The following is an 18,005-nucleotide window of genomic DNA, read 5'->3' as shown; positions in this document are numbered from 1 at the left end:
TTTTTTTTATATTACTTATAAAAGTACTTGCCTGCTTGCGATCCACATAGGACTGATGCTTCATTCTGCAAATGGCATAGCTTTCATTATAATCCTTCTTGCATATTTGTAGTTTAGCCCTTTGCCCACTCGTATTTGATCTTGTTTTTCTTTTCTTTTCTTTTCTTTTCTTTTCTTTTCTTTTCTTTCTTTTCTTTTCTTTTTTTCCTTTTCTCTTGATGTAGCCATTTGGAGGATTATCATTCAGTGCTAGAAATGCATAGATAACTTAAAATCTGAGAGTGTACTGACTTCTGGAAAGTAATACATCATCTAGTTTTTAAAAATGCCACAAACCATTGAATACCATTACAACTGTATAATATATTCATTATATGATTGTAAAAGGCAAAATTATTAAAAATTTTTTCTACCAGTTTTGAAATTCTATAAGCTAGTTAGCTTGTCATGTCAAAATTTATGTAGTTTCCTGGTTTATGGAAAAGCGTCTGATTTACGATATATGGGAGAACATTTTCCCCCTCGCATTCAGCATATTTTCAGCCAATCAGTAACTTTTTCCTTCAGTTTTTCTCTGGCTGATACTAGAGAGCTTTTTCCATGTAACCAAAGCAGATGATTTTATGTGCTTGCAGCTTCTGACTTAAAATTTTGCTCCCTTGTAGTAAAAGCTGTATTCCCCTCATTATACAATATTGACAGGAGAAATATCTGAACCAGTACCAAACACAAAGATAGCATTTAAATAGTTGGTACACTTAAATAGTTGACATCTTTGATATTGCAGATAATAATCCAACCGTGAATTCGTTACACAGTGTTAGTAGTATGTTCACATACTGCATGTAGCCACGTTAGATTATTAGTGTACACTTGCAACATGATTAGAGAGTTTTAAACCTCTAAGTAAAGAATATTGCAACAATGTAGCTCTAAAATACCTTGTAACTGCTGAATATTTTAAATTACACTAAATTTTGTAAAAATGTGGACAACAAAAGAATCATATTAAAAGCATTTCAGAATTCAAGATAATAAAGAAAAGTTGCTAAAGCTTGTAATGTACTAAAATATATATTACCTAAACATGATTTTACAGCACCCTTTGATAATGGGGGTGATCAGAAATGAATGTATCAGAATGTGTGGAGAGACCAAAATTTGCTGTGTTCTTGAGTGACGCAATTCCTTCTCTTCTGGATTTGCTTTTTAGCAGTTTAGTGCTCATGCAGGAAATCTCAGGTGGTGGTGTTAACTCACAAACAGGAAAGCGTACTTATAAGTACTTTAGAATTGAATATTCTTCTCTAGTTTGTAAATATACTTTCCTTGGCTTTTTCTATCCAATTTGAGCTGTAGTCTTTGACTTTAGGACTTTCATCCCATATCCCCAAAAGTTGCTAGATGTAAAAAGGCCACTGAATGTGATCCACCTGTCAATCATTTTTATTTCTAGAATCATATCCAACATCATACCTCACATTCTCAGCAATATACCTTTGAGTTTCCATCCTGGATACTTTGCACAAACCTGAAACATTAATACCTTGTTTTTAAAAAGTGGCTTCTTTATCAGTTCTTTTTTTGCCCCCCCCCCCCAACACACATAATCTTTTTCGTGTCTTAGTGCACTGGCCAGAACCTCCATTGTAGGTGTTAAAAGGAAGCAATCATAGTGGATATCCTTGTTTTGCTCCTGATTGTTTAAAAAAAAAAAAAGTACGTCTAATGATTTACCAATCAGAATGATATATCTTATTCACATCAGCATCACACTTAGAGTCCTTTTTTTATGCAGTGCTTTCCATGTGTTATAATAATTTCAAATTTACAAAGTACTTTCGCATATATTACCTCATTTATTTCTGACAACTTATCAGTGGAGCCTATACTAGAAATGTAGTATGCTGTGCTCTTAAATTGAGACAGAAATTATTAAGAGAATTTCAATTATAATAAGCGTGGAAATCAATTTTGGTTTCAAAGATACAGAAGTCCGACTGTGGTTGAAAAGTTTTCTGTGGCTCTGGTGAAATGAGAAATGATCTGAACTGTCCGATTAAACGGAAGACTGTTAAAAACTCGCTGTCATGTTTTAATGGCCCTGCCAATTTCCGTTTTTGCCTCTTAATATCTTTTTCAGAGTAGGAGGAAATTGAAATGGCTCAAAGATTCTTCTGTTGTCATAAATTTATGTGTGGAAGTTAAACTGACAGTATAATAGAATTCATAGGATTCTGAAAACGAGAAGTTTAGGGTCCTCCTGCCTCCCTCCATCCTTCCCGTCCTCCTTCCTTCTTGTCTTTCCTATTAGTCAAGTCAATAACATTTTAAAATAGTGTCCTTGAAAGGAGGAAAAAAGTACTAGCTTCCCAAATATCTTTAGCACTTTTCTATTTTAAATATGATATAAAATCTATTTTGAGTTGGGAGACAGGTTGGCACAGTTTAAAGGACTGAACATCAGGAAATCTGGTTCTTGATTCTTTTCTTAAGCAGACTTAAGACTATGGGAAAATCACTTTTTGGATTTCCTCCTCATTAAGGGTCTGATATGATTATTCCGATTTTCAGTTCTAATTTGCAGTGATTCTAAGTGTTTAAATTTTTTTTCTTAAAATATAACAGATGAGTGCAGGATTGAACAATTCCTATGTCAGGAATAATATATATAAAATATAACTGTGTCTCTCAGTTTCCAAGCTATAGGTGAGTATGATTTAATGTTGAAGACTTCACCTGCCTTTCTGTTGTGTTTGGGTATGTGTTTCATGCACACATGAAATGGAATATGTTTAGTAATTTACTTTGAGATACACATCTCTTTAAAGACCTAAGGCCAGTCAGTCATAGTAATCAGTTAAAATATTGTTCACAACTGTATAGATTGAAGAGACACTTGGTGTGCAATTTAATTTGAGGCATATTGCCTTTTCTAATTTTCTGATCAAAGTAACTGTTTTCTGAAAAAGAGGCTACTGCTGTGAATTGGATGGGAGGGATTGAATATATTACAGAGAGATCAATACCTTTGTTCATCTGAGTTAATAGTGTGATCGTATAATGGTTTGTGGAAGGACAAAAATAAACTTAATCCTTGTTTTATCAAATATTCTCAAAACAAGATTGGATTTAATATAAAAACTAAAACATTTCAGGTATTATTTTGATACCAGTAATGAGTGACCTGCTGCATGATTTTGAAAAATGCAAATGATCACTGACTACTGTAAAGTTAGATATAATTATACATTATTGTTTTCTAGAGTTAGGAGATGTTAGTGGTTATAGGGATGAATTATTTTTCACGAGTTGATTGTATTTTCAATATAAATTTCTATTTGACTACGTGTAATACAACTCTTTTCCTTGGGGAGCCTGAATGATTCCTTGTTTGAATGACAGCATTTACTGAACACATTATAGGCCACTATTCTTTACAAAGCCCAATTTGTTTTTTGTTTTCTTTTTTATTTTATTTTTTTACTTTATTTTTTCAGTGTTCCAAGATTCATTGTTTATGCACCACACCCAGTGCTCCATGCAATACATGCCCTCCTTAATACCCACCACCAGTGCTCACCCCTCATCCCACCGCCCTCCCCTCTAAAACCCTCAGTTTGTTTCTCAGAGCCCACAGACTCTCATGGGGCTTCGCACTTAGTGGGGCGTCAACTTGGAAGATTCTTTCTCTCCTCCCTCTGCCTCTCCCCCTGCTCATGCTTGCTCTCTCTCTCTCTCCCAAATGAATAAATAAATCTTAAAAAAGAAAAGACCCTAGGGACATCACTTTTTAAAAAAACATTTATGTATTTATTTGAGAGAGTCGGGGAGAGAGAGGCAGAGGGAGAGGAGCCTGATGCAGGTCTGGATCTCATGACCCTGAGATCATGACCCAAGCCAAAATCAAAAGGCTGACCCCTAACTGACTGAGCTACCCAGGTGCCCTGACCCTAGGGACTTCTAATAATAATAATAATAATAATAATAAATAGAAATTGAATATCACAGGAAATGTATATTTTTCTTGTAGCTGATTATAAAGCAGTCTTCTTTTTTTTTCCACTAGTTTTATCAAGGAAAAAATTGGCACACATCACTGTATAAGTTTAAGATGTACAGCATGATTGTTTGATTTACATATATTGTGAAATGATTATCAAAATAGGTTTAGTTAGTATCTATTATCTCATATAGATACAACAAAAAGAAGAGGAAAAAAAATGTTCTCCTTGTGATGAGAACTCTCAGGATCCACTCCCTTAACAACTTCTGCATGTTCCCTACAGCAGTGTTACCTGTCATCATCAGGCTCTACGTTACTTCCCCAGTATTCACTCATCTTGTAACTGCAGGTTTCTCCCTGTTGACCACCATCATCCAATTTCCCTTCTTCCCACCACCTGCCTTTGGTAACCACAAATCTGATCTCTTTTTCTATGAGTTTGGTGTTATGTTTGTTCTTTAGAGTCTACATGGAAGTGTGGTGGTATGGAATGTTTCATTCTCTGACTTACTATTGAAGGCATCATGCCTTCAAGGTCCATCCATGTTAGGTCGTCATCTTGATAAAGAATGGTTTCCTTAAAATCACCTTACATCTCATTGTTATCCTTAAAGAACTTTAATAAGTATAACATTTAATATATGTATAGAAAAATGCACAGATATTGAGAATACAACTTAGTGAATTTTTACCAAGTGAGCATGTATAATCACTATAGAATAAAGATACAGAATTTTACTAGCATTCCAGGAGCTTTCCTTTCTTTCTTTTACCAGTGATTTCCTCCCCCAAAGGTAACCACCATCTGATTTTTATTACTATACATCAGTATTACATCTTTTTGAAATTTAAAATGTTGAGTTACACAGGAAGGATTCTATTATATGCTTTCTTTTGCTCCCAATGTCTGTGAAGTTTATCCATGTTATTGTATACGGCAGTATGCTGCTTCATATTCCATGGCATAAATATACTAAAATATAGTGTCCATTGTATTCTTGGACACATGCATTTGGTTTGTTGTCAGTTAGGAATAATGCTGGTATGTACATGCTGGTATTAATAGTGTTTTCTTACACATATGTATGCATTTCTGTTGGGTATAGGCCACAGATGGAATTTCTGGGTCAAAGTGTATAAACATGTTCGCCTTCAGAAGATACTGCTAAACAGGTTTTCAATTTTATAGTTTATATTTCAACCAGCAGTGTGTAAGAATTCCAGTTGTGCTCTGTATTTTCACCAACACTCGGACAACTTTCAGATTTCAACCAGTAGTATTTCACTGTGGTTTCATATGCATTCTCCTTATGACTTAGGAAGATGAGCACTTTCCACATGCCTGCTGCCCATCAGGATAGCCCCTGTTGTGACAAACTTGTTATTGCTTATTTTTGCAATTGGGTTTCTTCTTATTACTGCCCTATAGTAGATTTTTTTCTGCATCACAAGTATGAGTCCTTTTTTAGGTATATGCATTGCTAACATCTTTTCTCTGGCTTGCTTTTTTACTCTAAAAAAAGTATCTCTTGATGAACAGATGCTATTAATTTTTTAAAGGCCCAATTTATTAACTTTTTCTTTTTTTAGTATATTTTTGTCTTGTTTAAGAAATATTTGTTTAACCAAAAGTCATGTTTAACCCAAAGTCATGAAAATATTTTGTGATGTAATCTAGAAATTTTATTCTTTTGCTATTTACACTAAGGATTATATACCTGTCTACAGTTGATTATTGTATGAGATAGAAGTCAAGGTTCATTTTCCTTCCATATGTATCTCTAATTGATCCAGCATTATTTTTTTTTAAAGATTTTATTTACTTATTTGACAGATAGAGATCACAAGTAGGCAGAGAGGCAGGCGGAGGAGCGGGGGATGGGGAAGCAGGCTCCCCACCGAGCAGAGAGCCCAATACAGGGCTCAATCCCAGGACCCTGGGATCATGACCTGAGCCAAAGAGGCTTTAACCCACTGAGCCACCCAGGCACCCCACCCAGCATTATTTTTAAGCAACCATTTAAACAACCATTCTTTCTCCACTGTATTGCTGCAGTATCCTTGTCATAAATTTGATCCATGTATATGTGGGTGTGTATTTGGACCATTTTTAAAAATTCTTGGTTTTACATTATATATATATATGTATATATATGATATATAACACTGTGTAAATTTAAGATGTATAGTATATTCATTTGATAATTTATATATTGTAATGTGATTGCTATTATAGTAATATTTAGCACCTCTATCATTTTACATAATTATCCTATCCTTTTAGTGGTTGGAATAATTAAGTGTTAGTTTCTGAGCAAGTTTGATTACTGTAGTACAGTATTATTGACTATGTTTATTATACTGTGCATTCAATCTCTTATTTACTACTTGTTATTAGTTCGTACCCTTAAGGAGTATCAGTCTTATCCCCTGCCTCCATCCCCTGGTAATTGCCATTTTACTCTCTGTTTTTTACAAGTTTGACTTTTTTAATTACACATATAAGCCATATCATACAGTACTTGTCTTTCTCTGTCTGACTTAACTCACTTAGCATAGTGCCCATCCATGTTGTTATAAATGACAGGATATCCTGTTTTCTCATGGCTGAGTAATATTCCAGTGTGTGTGTGTGTGTGTGTGTGTGTGTGTGTATTTAGGTTGCTTCTGTATCTTAGCTTTTGTGAATAATGCCACACTAAACATTGGTATTTCCTATATCTCTTTGAAATCGTGTTTTCATTTCTGCACCATTCCATTCAATTGATCTACTTGTCTATCTTGGTGCCAACATCACACTATTAGAATTAGAGCAGCTTAACAATAAGTCTTTTTTATATTAGCATTTTATTCTGTTTAAAGTCTTAGAAGGCCACAGGATGGGTGATACTATTTTCATTTCAAAGATAAGAACAATTTATGTCCATAGTATCTAGAGTTAGACAAATCTAGTGTTTCTTTTCTTTTTCTTTTTTTGTAGTTTCAAGTTTTTATTTCAATTCCAATTAGTTCACATTCATTGTAGTATTAGTTTTAGGTGTAGAATTTAGGGATTCATCACTTACACACAATGCCTGGTGCTCATCACAAGTGCCCTACTTAATCCACATCACCCATTTAATCTATCCCCTCTCCCACCTCCCCTCTGGTAACTATCAGTTTGTTTTTTATAGTTGAGTCTTTTTTGCCTCTCTCCTTTTACCCCCTATGTTCATCTGTTTTGTTTCTTAAATTTCACATATAAGTGAAAACTTAAGGTATTTGTCTTTCTCTAACTTACTTCACTTAGCCTAATAGTCTCCAGCTCCAATGATGTGGATACATTGTTGTAGACTGCGAGGTTTTATTCTTTTTTATGGCTGAGTAATGTTCCATTGTATATATACACCACATCTCCTTTATTGTTCATCAGTTGATGGACATTTGGGCTTTTTCCATAATTTAGCTATAGTTGATAATGCTGCTATAAACATTGGGGTGCACGTGTCCCTTTGAATCTGTTTTTTTTCTATCCTTTGGGTAAATACCTAGTAGTGCAATTGCTGGAACATAGGCTAGTTCTATTTTTAATTTTTTGAGGAACTCCATACTATTTGCCAGAGTGGCTGCACCAGTTTATATTCCCACCAACAATGTAAGAGGGTTCCCCTTTTCTGCACCCTTGCCAATGTCTGTTGTTTTTTGTGTTGTAAATTTTAGCCATTCTGACAAGTGTGAGGTGAATAACAATAGGTCTTATTATCTGGTAGTGTTTGGCCTACAACATTGTTCTACTTCAAAATTAGTTTTACTGGCTTGGCCCTTAATAGTCTCATATTTTAGAATCAGGTTGGCAGTTTTCGAGAGAAAAGAAAAACTTCCATAAGGATTTTGGTTGATATTGCATTGAATCAGTACTTTATCAGTTTTCTTAGTTTTTTTCAAAGAGCCAATTTTTGGCTGTTGATTTTATCTATTATGCATTTGCTTTCTATTTCATTGGTATCTGCTTTTTTAAAATTTTTTTACTTTTTTAAGATTTTATTTATTTACTTGAGAGAGAGAATAAAAAGCTCAAGCAAGAGAACACAGGCAGGGGGAGCAGCAGAGGGAGAGGGAGAAGCACACTGAGCAAGGACCTCACACGGGGCTTGATCTCAGGACCCCAAGATTGTGATCTGCGCTGGAGGCAGATATTTAACTGACTGAGCCACCCAAGCATCACTTATTGATACCTGCTCTTACTTTTATTTCATTTATTCCATTTTAAGTTTAATTTGCTGTTTTTTTCTAGCTTCTTTGAATATATGCCTAAATCAATGATTTTTTTAGTCTTTCTTTTGTTCTAATAGGTGCAGAAAGGGCTATAAATTGCTCTTGGGTACTGCTTTAAATGCATTTGTACAAAGTAGTTTTTATGCATTAAAGCTGTAATTTTTAGGGGCACCTGGCTGGCTCAGTTGGTTAAGTATCTGCCTTTGGTTCAGGTCATGATCTTGGGGTCCTGGGATCAAGCCCCACATCAGGCTCCCTCCTCAGCGGGTAGTATGCTTCTCCCTCTCCTTCTGTGTCTGCCCACTACTGTGCTCGCCCTCTCTCAAATAAGTAAAATCTTTAAAACACTGTGATTTTTATAATCAACATAATTAAGGTTTAATTTACATACAATAAGTTGTATCTGTTTTATGAATATAGTCTGATAAATGTTGACAGGTATATATACCTATGTCATAATTAAAATATACTGCAATCAAGATACCAAACCTACATCAATTAAAAACTTCTGCACAGGGGTACCTGAGTGGCACAGTCAGTTGAGCATTTGACTCTTGGTTTAAGCTCAGATCATGATCTCAGGGTCCTGGAATCAAGCCCTGTGTTAGGCTTTGCACTTACTGTGGAATCTGCTTGGGATTCTCTCTCTCCCTCTGAACTTCCCGCTCATGTCCTCTCTCTCTCAAATAAATAGATAAAATCTTAAAAAAAAAAAAAAAGCTTCCACATCTGCACAGTAAAGGAGACCATCAACAAAATGAAATGGCAACCCACTGAGTGGGAGAAGATAGTTGCAAATCATATATCTGATAGGTTAATATCCAAAATATTCAAAGAACTCATACAATTCAATACCAAAAAATTAAATAATTCAGTTAAAAAATTGTCAGAGAACATGAATGGACATTTTCCCAAAAAAGACATATAGATGGCCAAACAGGTACATGAAAAGATGCTCAACATCATAATGCAAATAAGAGCCATGATGGGTTATCACCTCACACCTGTAAGAGTGGCTAGTATGAAAAAACAAAGAAAGAAGAAGTGTTGGTAGGGATGTGGAGAAAAGGGATCCCCTGTGCATGGTTGGTGGGAATGTAAATTGATGCAGCCACTATGGAAAACAATATGGCAGTTCCTGAAAATTTAGATATAAAACTACCATATCCAGCAATTCTGTTTCTAGGCATTTATTTGAAGAAAACAACAAAAAACTGATTCCAAAAGATACTTATATTCCTTTGTTTATTTGCAGCATTATTTACAATAACCAAGATATGAAAACAACCTTAGTGTCCATCTATAGATGGATGGATAAAGGAAATGTGATATATACATACAATGGGATAGTATCAAACCATTAAAATAACAAAACCTGGGGTGCCTTGGTGGCTCAGTGGGTTAAAGCCTCTGCCTTCAGCTCAGGTCATGGTTTTGAGCTGGGATCAAGCCCTGCATCGGGCTGTCTACTCTGCAGGGAGCCTGCTTCCCCCTCTCTCTCTGCCTGCCTCTCTGCCTACTTGTGATCTCTGTCAGATAAATGAATAAAATCTTTAAAAAAAATAACAAAACCTTGCCATTTGCAATGATGTGGATGGAGCTTGAAAGCATGATGCTAAGTGAAATAAGTTAGAGAAAAACAAATACCATATGACCCCACTTACCTGTGGATTCTAAAAATAAATAAAAATAAAACAAGCTCATAGATACAGAGAACAGATTAACAGTTGTCAGAAGTGGGAGGTGGGTAAAGTGTGTGAGGAAGTCAAAAGGTACAACCTTCCAGTTATAAGTAAACCATGGGGATGTCGTATACAGGATGGTGACAATAATTCATAATACTGTATTGTGGGGCACTTCGGTGGCTCAGTTGGTTGAGCATTTGCCTTCTGCTTGGGTCATGATCCTGGGGTGCTGGGATGGAGCCCTGCGTCAGGCCGCCTGCTTGGCGGAAGCCTGCTTCTCCCTCTCCCACTTCCCTTGCTTGTATTCTCTCTCTTGCTGTGTCTCTCTTTGTCAAACAAACAAACAAACAGACAAACAAGGGGCACCTGGGTGGCTCAGTGGGTTAAAGCCTCTGCCTTCGGCTCAGGTCATGATCCCAGGGTCCTGGGATCGAGCCCCGCATCAGGTTCTCTGCTCAGCGGGGAGCCTGCTTCCCCCTCTCTCTCTGTCTGCCTCTCTTTCTACTTGTGATCTCTGTCAAATAAACAAAAAAAAAAAATTGAAAACAAAAAAACAAACAAATAATACTGTATGCATATTTTAAAGTTAAGAAAGTAGGCCTTAAAACTCTCCTCACAAGAAAAAAAATTTGTAGCTGTATGGTGACAGATGAGACTAGGTGAGATAAGCCTATAAGACAAGGCTTAATACGGTGATCATTTTGTAATACATACAGATATCAGATAATTATATTGTATGCCTGATTACAACATGTTTCATATCAGTTATACATAAATAAAAATAAGTAAACAAAATATTTCCACTTCCAAAAAAGAAATGAATTATTGACAGGTTAAAAAAAAAAAAGATTTTAGAGAATACTTTTCATGTACCTTTGATTGGGTACAAGAGAACCAAAGGAACCCTGGTATTCTTTATTGTTCTATCATTTCAGAAATCAAACATTTTCTTTCCCTTAAGCTCTAATGCCCCTTCACAGTAAATTCATCTATGCCTGAACTCAGGCAACCATTTATCTTCTTTCTGCCATTGCAGTTTCCATTTCTTTATAATGTAGTGTAAATAGATCATACAGTGTATACTTCTGACTTGTCTCATGCAGTGTAATGGTTCTGAGATACATCCATGTCATTGAGTATTTTGGTAGTACATTATTTTGTATTCCTAGGTACTATTCAGTTGTAACCCCACCAATTGTGATGCCATATTTTATGACTGTTTAGTTTTTAAAAATTTTTAATATCATAGTGGTATCATTGACCCAATACATTTGGTGATTTTTAGTTATTTTTTGGTATTGATTTCTATCTTAATTTTACTATGGTCAAAGAACATGCTCTGTATGACTTCAACACTAATGAAATTTTTTGACTTGCTTTCTGATCTAAATATGTTTTGTTTTGGTATTATTAGATGAACTCTGTAGTTAGACTTTCCTAATCTTTTTTATAGCTTTTTTCTCCTCTCCTGTCAGCTACTGGTGAAATTGTGCTAACATTCCCAACTATGAATTGGGCTTGTCTGTTATTCCTTTTAGTTCTCTCAAGTTTTGCTTTATGTATTTTGAAGCTGTTTTATTAAGTGCTTACAAATTTAGTGTTATTATGTCTTCAGATTGAATAACCTTATTATCATTATACAATGTCTTTCTTACTGCTGATATGTACTTTGATATAAGCATGGACAAATTAGCTTTATTTTGCATTGTATAGCATTTATTTTTAAAGGTTTTATTTATTTATTTGACAGACAGAGATTACAAGTAGGTAGAGAGAGATGGAGGAAGCAGGCTCCCTGCTGAGCAGAGAGCCTGATATGGGGCTCGATCCCAGGACCCTGGGATCATGACCTGAGCCAAAGGCAGAGGCTTTAACCCACTGAGCCACCCAGGCTCCCCATAAAGATTTTATTTATTTGTCAGAGAGAGAGAGCACACAAGCAGGAAGAGCAGCAGGCAAGGGAAAAGCAGGCTCCCTGCTGAGCAAGGAGCCTGATGTGGGACTCGATCCTAGGACCTTAGGATCATGACCTGAGCTGATGGCAGCTGCTTAGCCGACTGAGCCACCCAGGTGTCCTTCATTGTATAACTTTTAATATCCTTTTACTTTCTGTTGAGTTCTTATATTTAAGGGGTCTCTCCTTTAAGCATTTTACAATTGAGCTTTGTTATTTTAACTAGCTCTATAATTTTTTTAATTGGGTATTGAGTATATTTTTAATAAACTTCTGGATATATTTAATTTTAAACTTAATATCTCACTGTTTTCTATATGTCTCATCTGTTTGTTTTTTCCCTCATTTTCCACTTTCTACTCTGTAACTGCTGTATAGTTTTGTATACTTTTAGTGGTTACTGTAGCAATCATAACAGACAATGTTAGCTTTTTAGAATCCATCTTAGGTGACTACTTTGATCACTTCTGTATAATTCAAGAACCTTATATCTCTTTAACTCCTTATATTACTTTTTTGTTTATTGTCCTATTGTCGTGTATTAATTCTGAACATATAGCAGTACCCCCCTACAGATACATAGGGTATTATTTTTTGTGTTTTTAACCATCCATATTCATTTAGACTTACCTGGTTCTTCCTGCATTGCCTGCTTTTATCTGGGTTTGTTTTCTTTCTTCTTAAAGACATTTTTAGTATTCTTTAGTAAAAGTCTGCTAGTGAAAATTATTATTTTTTTTAATTTGTTTGAGGGTCTTATCATTTTATTTTGGGAAGATTTTCATTTGTTATGGAGTTCTAGATTGGCAGGGTTTTTTTCTGGCATTTAAAAAATGTTATTCTATTATCCTCAGAATTCCATCGTATCTGTTGAAAGATAGCTGTCAATTTTATGGTTTCTTTAAATGTAATGCATCTTTTCTCTCTGCTCTAAAAATTTTTTTTTAATTTATTTTTGGTGTTTCAACAGATCTTCTATAATGTGCCCTAGTTCTTTATATATGTACTGCTTGGAGTTTGTTATTGAATCTGTAGCTTGACATAGTTTGTCACTTTTAGAAAATGCTCAGACAATATTTCTCACAGTACCATTTTGCCCTGCTCCTTTATTCTGGATATCCAAGTATTTATATTTATTATGTCACTTATGTCTCTTATTCTATTTTATATGTCTCCATCCTTCTTTTGGTCTTCATCTGGATATTGTTTTTGCTAATCTTCTCACCAGTCTATTGCCATCTTAATTAATTTGTTTTTCATTCTACAATTTTTATTTAATCCTTCTTAAAAATAAATTCCAGTTCCCTCATGAAATTTTTTCCTATTTCTTGAATAGATTAACTGTATCTATTCTAAAGTCCAAGTCTGATAAAGTCTAATATCTCTTCACCTGTTCATGTATTCTTATTGTCTCTTGACTTTTATTTTCTCATATTTTCTTTCATGATTGATCATTTTTAATGGAAATATGGATCTTGTGTATGAAAAATTATATAAAGACTTTGAGTGATTTTACTCGAGCAGATTTAGTGTTCTTCTGGTAAGAACATATATATCTATGTGTGTGTGTGTGTGTGTGTATACATATATATACACATACATACATGCATATATATATATATACACATACATACATGTGTATATATATATATATATATATATATTGAATCCCTTTGGTCCAGTGTTGACTATTTTTTGCTTCATGGGTGAGATCCTTCCAGCATTTCAGCTAAAAGCCTGAGTTATTTTTTAGAGATCTTCATCTTTGGTGGGTTCCACACCTTACTTACTGTGTACCACTAAAATCTCTGCTTAGTTTTTACTATTCTTGCAGACTACTGTTTCCAAAATTTTCTCTTCTATGAAATACTGTTCTGCTCTTCTGAGAAAATATGAGAGATCAAATTGTCACAACATTTCCTTCAAACTTTACATTAGACAAGTTGTTGGTTAATAATTTCAGATTTTCTGGAGGGGAGAGGAGATTTTCCCTGATCTTCTTGTTTACAGTGGGGGAGAGAGAATACGAAATTAGCATACTGGTAAATTTAATCTTTAGTTTCCCTGCCCTTAAACCACTCATTTTCCGTTTTTTATTTTAGGCAAATTGTCTAATTCTGCTTCATTGCCAAGGACAGTTATGTTTATAGCCATTCAGAACAGTGAAAGCTTGCTTATACATACATAAATGTATAAAAGAAGTTGAAAAGCTTCACTTTGTGTGTCTGTGTACGTGTATGCAGGGGTTAACTTCATGCTTAGCTTTTGCTTTTAACATTTCAAAAAAGATTTTTTTATGTTTGTTGGTATCACTAAGTCATACATGAGGGACTATTTTGAGATTTTATTTTTTACTTTTTGGTCCTTTTTAATATACATATTAATAGGATGGACTTTTCTATGAGTCAGAGCTCAACTGAGAAGATATGATGTTATTTTAAATATGAAATTTTCTTCTGAAACTGTAACAATGAAAAGGTCAGGTTTGTGAAGTTGGAGTCCTGGAAAGAGAACGAGTGATTTGTAATGCTCTTGAAAGTGTCTGAAGAGATTTTAAAAATTTTTATGTGCTGGTCCCATAAGAGCTTTTGTGAAATAGCTTTGTAGTTTCTGTGGAACCTGTAGTCTTTCAACTGAAAGGCTAATTGAAGCCATCACACCATTACTAGAATAAAGAAGAGAATGGTTGGGATTATGAGGATGATAAAAATGTGTAAAATTAGAATACAGGGATTGGTATATATCCTAAAGATTTGCTTATAGCCAGTGTTTTTCAAAAACATTACTCTTTGAGAAAAGAAGAAAAGTAAGATTACTTTTTAAAATAGAAAAGTAAAAACAAAACTAACCTGTGAAGATATAACACAAGGAGTCTTCAAATAAAATGCTACTCCTGGTGTCCTGAATTTATGATTTTTCTCAAAATAGAGATCTATTTCTGTAGTAGATTCAAATGGCTTAAATATCTCAAATGATAAAGGCACAGTTATTCCTGAATGGATTAGTTACAGGATTATGGGGACTTATTTCCTGTTTACTAATTGTTATTCAGTTGGCAATATCTTTACAACTTCGAAGCCTCCTCCTTAACCAGACCTTTTCCTGCATCTTTTAAAGACCAAGGAAGGGTGTGAATCTGAATTGCTTTCCTCCTCCTTCCCATCTGTCCAAATCTTACTAGCCCACTTCCCTTGTGAAGCTTGTTCTGCCCACTTCTACCCACAGTGATTTATAGATTAAAAATACTCTATAGAGTTTAGATGATTATATTATGGATTATGTCTGAACATAATCTGGTTAATTTCACTGAAATCTTTTCTTCCAGTTTTTTCAGTCTTTGGGGGATAAGGTGCTCTCTGACATTTTCTTTTTCTTTGTTTTAGAGAACAGAGTGCAGTGCAGTACTGGCTACATGATGTAATATAATTAACTCTATGGCTTTGACTTGATGAAACTGTTATCCCAGGTCCTCTACAAAGCCTATCATCAAAACAGTATTAAATGTGTAAGCAATGTGGTGGGGGAGATGCTGATAAGAGAAGGTGGAGAACAAGCTGGGAAAGCCTTGGGACTACAGTGTTAGTCTGACCCCAAAGGAAGAAGAGAGGAAGGAAGATTAGGTAGAAGTGTCTTAGACAGTAGGGCAATTCTAAGGAAAGTTTGGCAAGACTAAGGGGAGTCATTAGCCAAAGGTGAGTTACCATTTCTTTCAGAAGCTGGCTTTCCTTAATATTTTGTTGTGCTCAGTCGTTGCCTTGGAGTATCACCCTTGGAAGTGTGACCTTGGTGCAAATGCAGAGATGGATTTCAGAAGTTAACAGTTGGGACCTTTAGGTTCATTATGTTTTCTGTGGTTAGAGATCTAAGAGGTGCATTTTCATGGTCACCATACTGATATTTTAGGTGAAAATGTATATAAACTCTAAAGGAGCTCTCTATTTCTATAATTTTTTCTTCTAGAAAATAATTTTATTTGTAAAATTATTCAACCTAATCTCTTTAAAGAGCAGGATGTTGGGGTGCCTGGGAGGCTCAGTGGGTTAAAGCCTCTGTCTTCAGCTCAGGTCATGATCCCAGGGTCCTGGGATCAAGCCCACGTCGGGCTCTCTGCTCAGCGGGGAGCCTGCTTCCCCCTCTCTCTGCCTGCCTCTCTGCCTGCTTGTGATCTCTGTCTGTCAAATAAATTTTAAAAAATAATAAAAATGAAAAAATAAAGAGCAGGGGGCGCCTGGGTGGCTCAGTGGGTTAAAGCCTCTGCCTTCGGCTGAGGTCATGATCCCAGGGTCCTGGGATCGAGCCCCGCATCGGGCTCTCTGCTCAGCGGGGAGCCTGCTTCTCTCTCTCTCTCTGCCTGCCTCTCTGACTACTTGTGATCTCTCTGTCAAATAAATAAAATTGAAAAAATAAATAAATAAAAATAAAGAGCAGGATGTTGCTTTATTTCATTTTGTAGAGTTCCTTCTTAATGTCCTTTTTGTACTTTTTTTTTTAATCAAAAGTCCAAGGATGTAAACTAAACATTCTGGGTGATTTCCTATAATCACAGTTTACTTATGATAGGGATATATTTTTTTCTTTTTTTAAGGATAGGATAGTCTAGTTATTTTACATTTCCTTTTTTTTTTTTTTTAAACAACGAGTATATCAGTTCACTTTTAAATTGTTGCCAAGGGCCTTTTTTCCCGAATGTTATATAAAAGGAAACTTACATCCAGGAATTTTGCCAGCTATGTTTTAAGAAAATTGCTTTGTGAGTGAATATTTGTGAGTATATCTAGCTTTCTACGTTTATAGTCACCCAGAGTTTAGATTATTTCATATCAGGGAATCTATTTTTAGGGCTTATGTTAATACTTTTCTTTTTGCCAGCATATAGGACACACTTAATAACCTTTTTTAAGTCCCAGTTTTTTATTATTAGAATCAATAGATGAAATTATTCTGTCAAATTTATTTATATATGTGTGTATGTATATTTCCATATTTCTATGTATTTTTTAAAGACTGTCGGACTTACAGGGAAATTGCAGGTACATAATTTTGTTCTCCTGTACTATTTGAGAGTTATTTGCCAACATGGTGTCGCATCCCCAAATACTTTAGGTTGTTTTCTAACAAGAAGGAATATTCCCTTGCATAACTGTGATAAAACTCCCAAATCAAAAAGTAGCATTGATGTATTGCTACTACCCAAGCCTTAGCCTTCATTTGGGGGTCACTGGTTGTCCACATAATGTCTTTTATAGAAAAAGGACCTAGCTCAGAATCACACATTGCGTTTAGTGGACGTGTCTCCTTGATTTCCTTTAATCTGGAATAGTTTCTCACTCTTTCCTTCACTTTCTTGACCTTGGTGCTTTTGAAGATGACAACCTAATCATTTTTTGGAATGTCCTTCAATTTGGGTTTGTCTGATCTTTCCTCATGTTTGGATTCAGGTAATACATTTTTGGCAAGAGTAACATAAGAAGAATGATCTCTTCTTATCTCCTCCTCTCAGGTAGCACACAGCTGCAGTTTTTCCCATTATTAATGATGATCACTTTGATCACATAAATAAGGTATTGTTTACCAGGTTTCTCCACTGTGAAGTTTCTCTTTTCCCCTTCATAATTAAGAAGTATATTGTGTGAGATAATTTGTAACTAGAAATTATACCTTCCTTGGGGTACTAGGGTGGCTCCGTCAGTTAAGTATCTACCTTCATCTCAGGTCATAGTCCCAGGACCCTGGGATCAAGCCCCAGGTCAGGCTCCCTGCTCAGTGGGGATTCTGCTTCTCCCTCTCCCTTTATCCCTCCCCCTGCTCATGCTTTCGTTCTCTCATATAAAGAAACAAAATCTTTTAAAAATATATATACCTTCTTCATCAGATTTTCTATTTATGTGTGTGTGTGGATGTGCGTGCGTGTGTGTGTTTGTGTGTGTGTATTAAATCATATTCAAATGGACTCATGAATTCTCATTTTATTCAGTGTATTTACTCTCTTACTATAATTTTCCTTTTCGTTCTCAGATTGTTCCCAATTGGACACTGAGAGGCCTTCAAGCTGATCTTTTGGCATACCCTATCATTCTCTGAGCACTGCCTTTCTTTCTGGCTCAAA

At 35.2% G+C, this 18,005-nt stretch overlaps 1 protein-coding gene across 5 annotated transcripts in view; it reads left to right on the top strand.

Annotated features, from left to right (window-relative positions):
• Positions 1-18,005, top strand: part of RABGAP1L (RAB GTPase activating protein 1 like) — a 765,799-nt gene that overhangs the window by 452,835 nt on the left and 294,959 nt on the right. The window lies entirely within an intron of this gene.

Source organism: Mustela erminea, chromosome 17 (assembly GCF_009829155.1).
Source record: "Mustela erminea isolate mMusErm1 chromosome 17, mMusErm1.Pri, whole genome shotgun sequence".
Lineage (NCBI taxonomy): Eukaryota > Metazoa > Chordata > Mammalia > Carnivora > Mustelidae > Mustela > Mustela erminea.
Note: the sequence above shows the minus strand (reverse complement) of the source record. Positions and strands in the feature narration are given on the sequence as shown.